The sequence below is a fragment of the Ranitomeya variabilis genome, chromosome 7 (genome assembly GCF_051348905.1).
Source record: "Ranitomeya variabilis isolate aRanVar5 chromosome 7, aRanVar5.hap1, whole genome shotgun sequence".
Taxonomy (NCBI): Eukaryota; Metazoa; Chordata; class Amphibia; order Anura; family Dendrobatidae; genus Ranitomeya; species Ranitomeya variabilis.
The window spans coordinates 179218240-179232254 of NC_135238.1; the positions used below are offsets into that span (position 1 = coordinate 179218240).

At 43.7% G+C, this 14015-nt stretch overlaps 1 protein-coding gene across 1 annotated transcript in view; it reads left to right on the forward strand.

Annotated features, from left to right (window-relative positions):
* The first annotated feature begins 1120 nt into the window (after nt 1-1120).
* Nucleotides 1121-14015, forward strand: part of USP40 (ubiquitin specific peptidase 40) — a 132839-nt gene continuing 119944 nt past the window's right edge. The window contains exon 1 of the mRNA XM_077272376.1: nt 1121-1217. The gene's annotated coding sequence lies outside the window, so the exon portion shown is untranslated. The remainder of the gene's footprint in view (nt 1218-14015) is intronic.

Genomic DNA, 14015 nt, shown 5'->3' on the forward strand with positions numbered 1-14015 from the left:
TGCATAACACACAGTGCGGGGCTGGGATTCCAAAGGTCGGTGGCCGCACTGCCCGCACAGGCGCAGTCTGCAAGCCTGGCTGGGACGTCAGACGGCCAGAGCTTACTGCGCCTGCGCAGCACAGTAGTACACAGCGCAGACGCCGGTTTTGAAGCATAAACAGCGCTAAGGGGGCAGCACCGAAAGCCCCTGAAGATTGGAGTGACGGCAGAGTAGCGGTTCAAGCTGGGGAGTGAGGACCCGCCTCCCTGTCTAAAGACAGGTATTTTGGATAAGTTTCAAAATGCTTTATTTTGGGAATACTTGAACCAAAAACTAAAAGAGCCACCTTGTTAGAATGCAGCATTACTGCTGCACAAGGTGGCTCTTTTAGTTTATAACGGCTGGAGGGGGTGACAGTGGCCCTTTAAAACAATGCTTCACATCTGCACCAAAAATGCATAAAAAAAGAAAGAAAATGCATAAAAAAATGCAGCAAAAATGTAACAATCAGAGATGATTGTTATTATGTATTTTGGTGTGAACACCTGCAGAAAACAAAAAACACATTATTTATTCTATAGGTCCTGTGTAGACCTGAGGCTGTGGGTTGTAATAATCACTGAGGCAGGTTAACAATACAACTATTTTTTATTCCTTATATTCATGGTCTTACAGCAATTTCCAGGAAGATGGTCACAGTGCTGGGGCCGATAGTTCCATTGCCCCATACCAGGCGATACCCACTGTCTCCCAACTTTTGGTTGGCCCACAGCTTTTGAATCTCCTGCCAGTATAATCTTTAGTCACAGTCCATGCTTCATACCACGACCGTAGCACATGTTTACCGCTCCAGGTGCCAACAACATTCCTTATCAGTAGCGTAGCTACTGGGGGGGCAGAGGGGGCCATCGCCCCGGGCCCTGTCACATGAAGGGGCCCACCGGGAGCCAGGGCCACTTCTGTGAGGAGGCAGAACACCGCATAGGAGCAGAGCAGTATATTGTCTGCACCCGTCTGACGGAGACTCTGCACGCTATTAGCACAGTGGCCGGCAGCAGTCTCCCCCCTGCAGTGAATGGTTTCGCCTGTCTGACCTGATGATGGAGCTTTTCCTGGCTGCAGTTTTCCTCACTCTGTGCACGCTGGGATTGGCTCAGGCACGCTGGGTCCTAGTGCCCACAGTTTGCAGTTCACCTAGACACTTCCTGGTCCTGCCTGCAGTGCAAACTTTATCAGTAAGTGCTGGGGATGGAACATTTTAGGGTTATTAAATTCAGGTATGTCACTGTGATGTGAATGTGAGGCCATTGGGGTATTGTGGGCGCTGAAGGTGGGTGAGGGGGGACAGGGTACTGAGGGGGGACAGGGTACTGAGGGGGTGGATGTGAGATGATGGGGGTATTGGGTACTGAAGTGGGGGAGGGGAGACAGGGCACTGGGGGGTGAATGTGAGACCATGGGGGTATTGTGGGGGAGGGGAGACAGGGCACTGGGGGGTAAATGTGAGACCATGGGGGTGTTGTGGGGGCTGAAGGTGGGAGAAGTGGGACAGGGCACTGAGGGGGTGGATGTGAGTTGATGGGGGTATTGGGGCTGAAGTGGGGGAGGGGGACAGGGCACTAGGGTCTGAATATTATAATGTTTTGTTATGATTTTATATGTGATCCATCACATAATATTTGCTGTCTGGGGAGGCTGGAGATGGGGGTTAGGGGGCTTTTGATACGTACCACCTGGGTCTTTATGAGTATTAGTAGGAAAATACTAAAACCCTATGTGTCATATTTGTCTATACCTATGCCTATGGTAGATTTTACCTATGCCTATGGTAGATTTTACGGTGACCAGAAAAATGCACACAGGAAAATTGCACACAGGAAAAATGCACACAGGAAAATTCCCCACACGGAAAATTCCCCACACGGAAAATACCCCACACAGAAAATTCCCCACATGGAAAATTCCCCACACGGAAAATTCCCCACATGGAAAATTGTCAATTACAGCATCACAAAAGTTTCAGATCTATGATATTTCAGGTGCAAGGTGAGGATGTTCACATAATATGTGATCAACTTGTGATTTACAGTTGACCTAGTGCAAAACTGCAAAAATGATGATCTGTGGTTTGCAGCAGTCTGTCATTATCAGCAATAGATAGATCTAGTCTGCTCTCTTCTCTCACTGATTCTGCCTTACTCCTCCCACCAGCCCAGAGCAGCAGCACATGCAGAACCAGCAGCAGTGGGATCCAGAGGAGCCATCACTGCTATCAGTGCCCACAAAAGAATCACTGCTGCTGGCAGAGATATTTGGTCCTGGAAGCCCAGAAGGCACCGCAGAAAGGTGAGATTCTGTCACTTGTACCACTTTGTGTTCTTGCTGAGAATGTATGATATGCTTTTGCAGTGGAGTCCGATGGGCCCCAGTGCGAAATTTGGCCCTTCCCCCCCCCCACACACACACATTGGTCAGATGAATGGGCCCCTGTAGTGTTCTAAATTCTATAAACACGTATGAATTGCCCCCCCCCTTCATTATGTAGTAATGTCCCCCATACTGGTATATATGCCCATCATCCTGGTGAATATGTCTGCATCCGGGTATATATGTCCTAATGCTGGTATATATGGTCCCCATCCTAGTATGTATGGTCCACATGATCTCCATCCTGGTATTTATGCCCCCTTTCTGGTATATATGTCCCTATCCTGGTTTACGTGGTCCCCAATCCTAGGCTATGTGCACACGTAGGAAATGTGGTGCAGAATTTTCTGCACTAAATCTGCATCTCCTGGCAGAATCCACAGGTGCGTTTTTTATGCGTTTTTAGTGCGTTTTTTATGCGTTTTTTGTGCAGATTTTACCACTGCAGATTTCTATTAATGGAGGGGTGCAGAAACGCTGCAGAAACGCACAAAAGAAGTGACATGCACTTCTTTGAAATCTGCAGCATTTCTGCGCAGATTTTTCTGCACCATGTGCACAGCTTTTTTTTTTCACATTGATTTACATTGTACTGTACATCACCAGCATTAAGACATATATACCAGGATGCAGACATATTCACCAGGATGATGGGCATATGTACCAGTATGGGGGACATTACTACATAATGAAGGGGGAGGGGGGCAATTCATACATGTTTATAGAATTTAGAACACTACAGGGGCCCACACATCTGACCAATGTGTGTGTGTGGGGGGGAAGGGTCAAATTTCGCACTGGGGCCCATCGGACTCCACTGCAAAAGCATATCATACATTCTCAGCAAGAACACAAAGTGGTACAAGTGACAGAATCTCACCTTTCTGCGGTGCCTTCTGGGCTTCCAGGACCAAATATCTCTGCCAGCAGCAGTGATTCTTTTGTGAGCACTGATAGCAGTGATGGCTCCTCTGGATCACACTGCTGCCGGTTCTGCATGTGCTGCTGCTCTGGGCTGGTGGGAGGAGTAAGGCAGAATCAGTGAGAGAAGAGAGCAGACTAGATCTATCTAGTGCTGAGAATGACAGACTGCTGCAAATCACAGATCGTCATTTTTGCACTAGGTCAACTGTAAATCACAAGTTGATCACATATTATGTGAACATCCTCACCTTGCACCTGAAATATCATAGATCTGAAACTTTTGTGATGCTGTAATTGACAATTTTCCATGTGGGGAATTTTCCGTGTGGGGAATTTTCCATGTGGGGAATTTTCCGTGTGGGGAATTTTCCGTGTGGGGAATTTTCCTGTGGGCATTTTTCCTGTGGGCATTTTTCATGTGGGCAATTTTCCTGTGTGCAATTTTCCTGTGTGCATTTTTCAGGGAACTGATTTTACCTATGCCTATGGTAGATTTTAACTATGCCTATGGTAGATTTTTTAGTCATTTTTGTCTGTACCTATGCCTATGGTAGATTTTGTACAGTGTGCGGGAAATCAGCGATTCCGCAAAATTAATGAACATGTTGCTTTTTTTTCCGCGATTCGTTTTTTCACGGAAAAAATCGCAACATTTGCACAAGTTTTGCGGATTACATAGAAACGATTGGGAACCATATGTAAGCATTTTTTTCACGTTTTTATCGCGTTTTTATAGCGAAAAAAACGCGATAAATACTGAACGTGTGCACATAGCCTTACAACTCCCTTCTCTGTGTACCTGAACTGAGAGAGGGAGGGTGATGTTTTGAGTGAGATAAAGGTACCTTCACACTGAACAACTTAACAACGATAATGATAGCGATCCGTGACGTTGCAGCGTCCTGGATAGCGATATCGTTGTGTTTGACACGCAGCAGCAATCAGGATCCTGCTGTGACATCATTGGTCGGAGCTAGAAGGCCAGCACCTTATTTCATCGCTGGATCTCCTGCTGACATCGCTGGATCGGTGTCTGTGACGCGGATTCAGCGATGTCTTCACTGGTAACCAGGGTAAACATCGGGTTACTAAGCGCAGGGCCGCGCTTAGTAACCCGATATTAACCCTGGTTACCATTGTAAATGTAAAAAAACCCAAACACTACATACTTACATTCCGGTGTCTGTCGGGTCCCCCGGCGTCTGCTTCCCTGCACTGTGTCAGCGCAGGCCAGCTGTAAAGCAGAGCACAGCGGTGACGTCACCGCTCTGCTTTAGGGCCGGCGCTTACACAGTGCAGGGAAGCAGACGCCGGGGGACGCAACAGACACCGGAATGTAAGTATGTAATGTTTGGTTTTTTTTACATTTACACTGGTAAGCAGGGTAAACATCCGGTTACTAAGCGCGGCCCTGCGCTTAGTAACCCGATGTTTACCCTGGTTATCCGGGGACTTCAGCATCGTTGGTCGCTGGAGAGCTGTCTGTGTGACAGCTCTCCAGCAACCACACAACGACGAAACAGCGACGCTGCAGCGATCGGCATCGTTGTCTATATCGCTGCAGCGTCGCTTAATGTGACGGTACCTATAGGCTAGAAGCTAATGTTAATATTGTCTACCTTGAGATAGTATATAAACCCTCCTCTCACACATCCAGTACCCTAGCAACCAGAGAATGCAGAGTAAGTGGACATGCTAGCTGGGGCATATCTTACAGAAGTCAAGCTGCAACACCAGGCTCTCCCATCATCACTTTGGTAAGAATTACGAATAACCGTTTTAAGCTCCGTTTTTTTTATTGGAATAAGTTCATATTAGTGACAGAAAGTTACTTTCCCAGTTTCATTAAGATCTTTTTAGGGATTCAGTCTTTATGCACCATATTCTGCCATACCTATGCCTAGTGTGATATCATGGTTGGAAACGGAATAACGGTTTTAAGCTCCGTGTTTTTTATTGGAATATGTTCATATTAGTCCAACAAGGTTATCTTCCAAGTTTCGTTAAGATCTTTTTAGGGATTCAGTCTTTATGCACCGCCGTATTCTGCCATACCTATGCCTAGTGTGTTATCATGGTTGGAAACGGAATAACGGTTTTAAGCTCCGTTTTTTTTATTGGAATAAGTTCATATTAGTCCATCAAGGTTATCTTCCAAGTTTCGTTAAGATCATTTTAGGGATTCAGTCTTTATATGCCGCCATATTCTTCCATACCTATGCCTAGTGTGTTATCATGGTTGGAAACGGAATAACGGTTTTAAGCTCCGTTTTTTTTATTGGAATAAGTTCATATTAGTCCAACAAGGTTATCTTCCAAGTTTCGTTAAGATCTTTTTAGGGATTCAGTCTTTATGCACCGCCGTATTCTGCCATACCTATGCCTAGTGTGTTATCATGGTTGGAAACGGAATAACGGTTTTAAGCTCCGTTTTTTTTATTGGAATAAGTTCATATTAGTACAACAAGCTTATCTTCCAAGTTTCATTAATATCTTTTTAGGGATTCAGTCTTTATGCGCCGCCATAGTCTTCCATACCTATGCCTAGTGTGTTATCATGGTTGGAAACGGAATACCGGTTTTAAGCTCCGTTTTTTTTATTGGAATATGTTCATATTAGTCCAACAAGGTTATCTTCCAAGTTTCATTAAGATCTTTTTAGGGATTCAGTCTTTATGCGCCATATTCTGCCATACCTATGCCTAGTGTGTTATCATGGTTGGAAACGGCATAACGGTTTTAAGCTCCGTTTTTTTTATTGGAATATGTTCATATTAGTCCAACAAGGTTATCTTCCAAGTTTCATTAAGATCTATTTAGGGATTCAGTCTTTATGCGCCATATTCTGCCATACCTATGCCTACTGTGTTATCATGGTTGGAAACGGCATAACGGTTTTAAGCTCCGTTTTTTTTAATGGAATAAGTTCATATTAGTCCAACAAGGTTATCTTCCAAGTTTCATTAAGATCTTTTTAGGGATTCAGTCTTTATGCGCCGCCATATTCTGCCATACCTATGCCTAGTGTGTTATCATGGTTGGAAACGGAATAACGGTTTTAAGCTCCGTTATCTTCCAAGTTTCGTTAAGATCTTTTTAGGGATTCAGTCTTTATGCGCCGCCATATTCTGCCATACCTATGCCTATGGTATTTTTTTTTCTAAAGTTGTATTTTTTTAATGTATTTTTCCTTTCCACTTCACTCTATTTAAAAATAAATTAGCGGAGGTTAAACTTTAATTGCGTTTTCAACAAGGCAAACCCATACATTTCTATATAGTAACTTTAAATTTTAAATAAACACTGAATCCCTAAGATCATCTTGATGCAACTCTGAAAATAAGTTTGCCATTAATATGAACTTTTTCCAGCAAGAAAAACAGAGCTTAAAGATGTAATTCTGTTTTCAACCATGTTAATTCATACATTCCTATATAATAACTTTACATTTCAAATAAACAGTGAATCCCTAAGTAGATCTTTATCGAAAAATGTTGCCTTAGGCCGGCCTCACACTAGCGAGTTTTACTGACGTATGAGAGGTGCTGAAAATACGGATTGCATATGGTACAATGCTTGTCTATGCCCCAGCTCCTATCAGCCATATTTTACTGATCCGTATATTATACGGTCTTCTACGGCCGTAGAAAATCACAGCATGCTGCGTTTGTCACCGTATTGCGCAAAAAAATACGCCAATGAAAGTCTATGGGGGTGAGAAAAATACGGATTACACACGGACCAGCAGTGTGACTTGCGAGAAATATGCACCGGTGTTCTATAGAAAAGCCGGCAATTCAGTGCGGTGTACAGTAAAATCACACTGACAGTTTACATTAGAATAGCTAAAATAAATGTCTACACATAATATAGGGGTATGTGTATATATATATATATATATATATATATATATATATATATATATATATATATATATATATATATATATATATATATATATATATATACACTAGATGGTGGCCCGATTCTAACGCATCGGGTATTCTAGAATATGTATGTCCACGTAGTATGCTGCCCAGCCACGCAGTATGCTGCCCACCCACGTAGTATATTGCCCAGCCACGTAGTATATTGCCCAGTGACGTAGTATATTGCCCAGTGACGTAGTATATTGCCCAGTGACGTAGTATACAGCACAGAGCCACGTAGTATATTGCCCAGTTACGTAGTATATTGCACAGCAACGTAGTATACAGCACAGAGCCATGTAGAATATTGGCCAGTCACGTAGTATATTGCCCAGCTACGTAGTTTATTGCCCAGCCAGGTTTGTCTGTCATATACTCACCTTTCCGAGGGCCCCTTGTAGTCCACGGCAGCTTCCGGTCCCAGGGATGGTATGAGCGCAGGACCTGTGATGACGTCGCGGTCACATGACCGTGACGTCATGGCAGGTCCTTCCTCCCATACCATCTTTGCCACCGGAACCTGCAACGGAAGATGACGGCCGGCGCGAGCGACTACGGAGGGTGAGTATAGTATTTTTTTTTTTTATTATGGTTTTTAACATTACATGTTTTACTATTGATGCCGCATAGGCGGCGTCAATAGTAAAAAGTTGGGGACACACAGGGTTAATAGCAGCGGTAACGGAGTGCGTTACCCGCGGCATAACGCGGTCCGTTACCGCCGCCATTAACCCTGTGTTAGCGGTGACCGGAGGGGAGTATGCGGGCGACAGGCACTGATTGCGGGGAGTAAGGAGCGGACATTTTCTTCCGGACTGTGCCCGTCGCTGATTGGTCGCGGCAGCCATGACAGGCAGCTTGCGAGACCAATCAGCAAATGAATAACCGTGACAGACAGAAGGACAGACGGAAGTGACCCTTAGACAATTATATAGTATACTAGATGGTGGCCGATTCTAACGCATCGGGTATTCTAGAATATCTATGTCCACGTAGTATATTGCACAGCCCACGTAGTATATTGCCCAGCCACGTAGTATATTGCCCAGCCACGTAGTATATTGCCCAGTGATGTAGTATACAGCACAGAGCCACATAGTATATTACCCAGTTACGTAGTATATTGGCCACTTACATAGTATATAGGCCAGTTACATAGTATATTGCCCAGTTACGTAGTATATTGCCCAGTGACGTAGTATACAGCACAGAGCCACGTAGTATATTGCACAGCCGACATAGTATATTGCCCAGCCACGTAGTATATTGCCCTGTGACGTAGTATATTGGCCAGTGACATAGTATATTGCCCAGTGACGTAGTATATTGCCCAGTGACGTAGTATATTGCCCAGTGATGTAGTATATTGCCCAGCGACGTAGTATATTGCCCAGCCATGTATGACACAGGTTAAAAAAATAAAAAATAAACATATACTCACCTTCCGCAGGCGCGTTGTAGCTCTGTCGCCTGTGTGGGGTGCAGGCGGCAGCTTCCGGTCCCAGGGTGTGATGACGTTGCGGTCACATGACCGTGACGTCACGACAGGTCCTTGTCGCGCAGGACCTGTGATGACGTCGCGGTCACATGACCGTGTTGCGATCACATGACCGTGACGTCACGGCAGGTCCTTTCCGCGCAGGACTTGTGATGACTAGGGTTGAGCGAAACGGATCGTTCATTTTCATAAGTCGCCGACTTTTGGTAAAGTCGGCGTCTCATGAAACCCGACCCGATCCCTGTGTGGGGTCGGCCATGCGGTACGCGATCTTGGCGCCAAAGTCGCGTTTCGTATGACGCGTGTAGCGCCATTTTTTCAGCCAATGAAGGAGCGTGGGCAGAGTGATGACATAGGGGTTATGGCGTGCACGCCTATCATCATTTTATCGCTTGTGCGCACTAGCGATTTGGAATGTGTAAAACGAAATTTTCTGTGCTGGGACGGAGGGGAGAGAGAGAGAGAGAGAGAGAGAGGGAGAGGGAGAGAAAAAAAAACAAAAAAACCCATTGACGTGCATAGGGTTTCGTGTTCCGGCCGATCCTCGACTTTGCGCAGTAATCGGCCGATTTCGCCCGACTCGACTTTTCCAACAGTCGGGTTTCGCGAAACATGACTCGACCCTAAAAAAGTCAAGGTCGCTCAACCCTAGTGATGACGCATTCCTTTCATTAACTGCTCAAACAGATCTGAGTAGTGAGGTCTCGGTAGCATAACTTTTCCTTTTTGGCAGCATTGAGTAAACTGATTGTCAGATGGTTTTTCATCAATGAAATTCAGAGAGTCGCATTTAGAGCAAACTGCATTCATATTCCCACAGTAGTGTTCATGAATTGTACATTCATTGTCTGTTACGTAATGTGCAAGTTGTTGAATATTGTCCTGGTCGTGCCTTAGTTGGTAGTAGAGCATTCGTTTTTTATGAATTTGGCGATCATGTTGTTCCTGTCGTACAACAGTTTGTTGTGGTGTCTCCGGTTGGCGAAGGTGTCTGTGAGATGCAGCATCCTGGGCTTGTCTAGCAGCAGTTTGTTGTGGTGTCTCCTGTTGGCGACGTTGTCTGTGAGATTCCACACCCTCGGCTTCTCGGGCGGCAGTTTGTTGTGGTGTCTCCTGTTCCCGATGTTGTCGTTTTCTTGCTGCTGCTTTTCTGTCATCCTCATTGGCGTATTTTCGTTTACGACCCATTCTAAGATAGAAACACAAGGAGATGCCGCCCATACAGGGAGAAGCAGGCACACACCCTACACAATGGCGGCACTTGACAGCAGTGGAGGACAATTTATGATTCCAGAATTCGCGGCAGACTGTGCCCGTCGCCGGCTGGCCTCGACCAATCAGCAAGTTGGGATTTCCGAGACAGACAATTAGACCCTTAGACAACACAATGGCGGCACTTGACAGCAGTGGAGGACAATGCCCGTCGCTGATTGGTCGAGGCCAGCCGGCGACGGGCACAATCAGCAAGTTGGGATTTCCGAGACAGACAATTAGACCCTTAGACAACACAATGGCGGCACTTGACAGCAGTGGAGGACAATGCCCGTTGCTGATTGGTCGAGGCCGGCTGGCCTCGACCAATCAGAGACTGTGCCCGTCGCTAATTGGTTGAGGCCTGGCGGCCTCGACCAATCAGAGATGCGGGATTTGCAGGACAGACAGACAATTAAACCCTTAGACAATTATATATATATAGATATTATATAGATATATATATATATATAGATATTATATATATATATATATATATATATATATATATATATATATATATATATATATATATATATATATATATTATTATTATAAAATGTCAGTGAGACACATATATGTATATATGTTAATATTTCATACAGCGCTAGACAGGAGAAAAGCCGGTAATTCAATTGCCGGCTTTTCCTATCTCCTCCCAAACCCGACATGATATGACACATGGTTTACATACAGTAAACCATCTCACATTCCTTTTTTTTTTTTGCATATTCCACACTACTAATGTTAGTAGTGTGTATGTGCAAAATTTAGGCGCTCTAGCTATTAAATTAAAGGGTTAAATCGCGGAAAAAATTGGCGTGGGCTCCCGCGCAATTTTCTTCGCCAGAATGGTAAAGCCAATGACTGAGGGCAGATATTAATAGCCTAGAAAGGGTCCATGGTTATTGCCCCCCCCTGGCTAAAAACATCTGCCCCCAGTCACCCCAGAAATGGCACATCTGGAAGAAGCTCCTATTCTGGCACTTGGCCACTCTCTTCCCACTCCCCTGTAGCGGTGGGATATGGGGTAATGAAGGGTTAATGTCACCTTGCTATTGTAAGGTGACATTAAGCCAGATTAATAATGGAGAGGCGTCAATTATAACACGTATCCATTATTAATCCAATAGTATGAAATGGTTAAAAAATACACACACATTATTACAAAGTATTTTAATAAAATAAATACACAGGTTTTTGTAATATTTTATTATACTGGTAATCCACCTGAAGACCCTCGGTCTGTAAAAAAGGTAAAATAAAAAAACAACAATATCCCATACCTTCCGTCGTTCTGTCACGTCCCATGATGTAAATCCATCTGAAGGGGTTAACTAATTTTATAAGCAGAAGCTCTGCTAATGCAGCTGTGCTCCTGCCTGTATAACCCCGGGGAATGAATGGAATGTAGGTCAATGACCTGTAGTTACCTTCAGTCGCGGTGATGCGCCCTCTGCTGGATGTCCTCATATGAACTCGAGCGTGGGAAAATATTAAGAAAAGTTCCCAGGCTCGAGTTCATATGAGGACATCCAGCAGAGGGCGCATCACCGTGATCACAGTCATGCGCTCATACCATCCCTGGGACCGGAAGCTGCCGTGGACTACAAGGTGACCTCGGAAAGGTGAGTATATGTTTATTTTTTATTTTTTAAACTGTGACAAACCTGGCTGGGCAATAAACTACGTAGCTGGGCAATATACTACGTGACTGGCCAATATACTACATGGCTCTGTGCTGTATACTACGTCGCTGTGCAATATACTACGTAACTGGGCAATATACTACGTGGCTCTGTGCTGTATACTACGTCACTGGGCAATATACTACGTCACTGGGCAATATACTACGTCACTGGGCAATATACTACGTTACTGGGCAATATACTACGTCACTAGGCAATATACTACGTAACTGGGCAACATACTACGTGGCTGGGCAATATACTACGTGGCTGGGCAGCATACTGCGTGGCTGGGCAATATACTACGTGGCTGGGCAGCATACTACGTGGCTGGGCAGCATACTACGTCGCTGGGCAATATACTACGTGGACATGCATATTCTAGAATACCCGATGCGTTAGAATCGGGCCACCATCTAGTATATATATATATATATATATATATATATATATATATATATATATATATATATATATATATACACACACACCCCTATACTATGTGTAGACATTTATTTTAGCTATTCTAATGTAAACTGTCAGTGTGATTTTACTGTACACCGCACTGAATTGCCGGCTTTTCTATAGAACACCGGTGCATATTTCTCGCAAGTCACACTGCTGGTCCGTGTGTAATCCGTATTTTTCTCACCCCCATAGACTTTCATTGGCGTATTTTTTTGCGCAATACGGTGACAAACGCAGCATGCTGTGATTTTCTACGGCCGTAGAAGACCGTATAATATACGGATCAGTAAAATATGGCTGATAGCAGCTGGGGCATAGACAAGCATTGTACCATATGCAATCCGTATTTTCAGCACCTCTCATACGTCCGTAAAACACGCTAGTGTGAGGCCGGCCTAAGGCAAAATTTTTCGATAAAGATCTACTTAGGGATTCACTGTTTATTTGAAATGTAAAGTTATTATATAGGAATGTATGAATTAACATGGTTGAAAACAGAATTACATTTTTAAGCTCTGTTTTTCTTGCTGGAAAAAGTTCATATTAATGACAAACTTATTTTCAAAGTTGCATCAAGATGATCTTAGGGATTCAGTGTTTATTTAAAATTTAAAGTTACTATATAGAAATGTATGGGTTTGCCTTGTTGAAAACACAATTAATGTTTAACCTCCGCTAATTTATTTTTAAATAGACTGAAGTGGAAAGGAAAAATACATTAAAAAAATACAACTTTAGAAAAAAAAATACCATAGGCATAGGTATGGCAGAATATGGCGGCGCATAAAGACTGAATCCCTAAAAAGATCTTAATGAAACTTGGAAGATAACCTTGTTGGACTAATATGAACATATTCCAATAAAAAAACGGAGCTTAAAACCGTTATTCCGTTTCCAACCATGATAACACACTAAGCATAGGTATGGCAGAATATGGCGGCGCATAAAGACTGAATCCCTAGAAAGATCTTAACGAAACTTGGAAGATAACCTTGTTGGACTAATATGAACATATTCCAATAAAAAAAACGGAGCTTAAAACCGTTATTCCGTTTCCAACCATGATAACACACTAGGCATAGGTATGGCAGAATATGGCGGTGCATAAAGACTGAATCCCTAAAAAGATCTTAATGAAACTTGGAAGATAACCTTGTTGGACTAATATGAACTTATTCCAATAAAAAAAACGGAGCTTAAAACCGTTATTCCGTTTCCAAAAAAGTGAACCCCTACATTCATGTATAGCAACTTTATGTCAAAATAAATACATAAGTAAATAAATTGGTTACTCTGCTTCAAATAGAGTGAAGTGGAAAGGAAAACTAAATTAAGAAAATGAAACGGTAAAAAAAATCTAAAATAGGCATAGGTATAGATGAATACGACTAAAATATCTACCATAGGCATAGGTATAGGTTAATTTGGCACATAGGGTTTTAGTATGCACCGTATTAGTATAAGGAGCCCCCATATAGTAACCAAGAGCTGCATCACATTTACAGCACCACTCCAGCATTTTTTTTAATTTCACTGCTGGAGCGGTGCTGAAAATCCCCGTCCCCTGTCTGATACTCACCTTCTGGCGTTTTCCTCTGTTTTTGACTCCGCTCGGCTCCGTCTCCTACAGTTTGTGACCTGTCCGCTGCTCCAGTGTTTTATGGAGCAGCGCAGAGGTCACAAATCAATGTGAGTCTATGGGAGCCTCGTTCTGGCCTCTTTCTCACTCTCAGGGTATGTGCACATGTTGCGGATTTGGCTGCGGATTTGCAGCACTTTTCCATGCGGTGTACAGTACCATGTAAACCTATGGAAAACCAAATCCGCAGTGCACATGGTGTGGAAAAT